Source organism: Crocuta crocuta, unplaced genomic scaffold, assembly GCF_008692635.1.
Source record: "Crocuta crocuta isolate KB4526 unplaced genomic scaffold, BGI_CrCroc_1.0 scaffold1468, whole genome shotgun sequence".
NCBI lineage: Eukaryota > Metazoa > Chordata > Mammalia > Carnivora > Hyaenidae > Crocuta > Crocuta crocuta.
Genome location: NW_027531991.1, coordinates 81,081 through 81,602, shown reverse-complemented (window position 1 = coordinate 81,602; position 522 = coordinate 81,081). Strand labels below are relative to the sequence as shown.

General features: G+C 42.0%; 1 protein-coding gene across 1 annotated transcript in view; it reads right to left on the bottom strand.

Moving 5' to 3' along the window:
* PDK3 (pyruvate dehydrogenase kinase 3) overlaps positions 1-522 on the bottom strand; it is a 148,276-nt gene that overhangs the window by 92,150 nt on the left and 55,604 nt on the right. The gene's annotated exons all lie outside the window — the stretch shown is intronic.

Here is a 522-nt window from a genome sequence, read left to right as displayed (position 1 = left end):
GAACAAAGGAAAATTTCCAATTCTAGCATCTCTGCCCACCCTTTAAATGTCAATAGTGCTCCCCAATCTCTGTGACCACAAAAACTGCCACCATCGATTTCTAAAATCTATCCCCACCCCAGGACAATACCAACCTCCCATTTAGTATCCCTGATTTAGAGTAAAACATGTTATTTGCAGAAGGATTTTTGAATTAATTTATTTTTATTTTAGAGAGTGTGCAAGCAGGGGAGGGGGAGCAAGAATCCCAAGCAGGCTCCACACTCAGCGCAGAGCCCAACACCGGGGGCCGATCCCACAATCCTGGGACCATGACCTGAGCAGAAATCGAGAGTCAGATGCTCAACCGATTGAGCCACCCAGGTGCCCCACTGCAGAAGATTTTTAAAATCTTAAAATACAGCACTAATAAAATGATCCATTTTTTCAGCAATTTCCCCAATTGTGATTCACATTTTTAAAAAATTGATGTTGAAATTTACAGTCCCACAAAGAAGTAGTTTCCCAAAATCTGAGCCACTT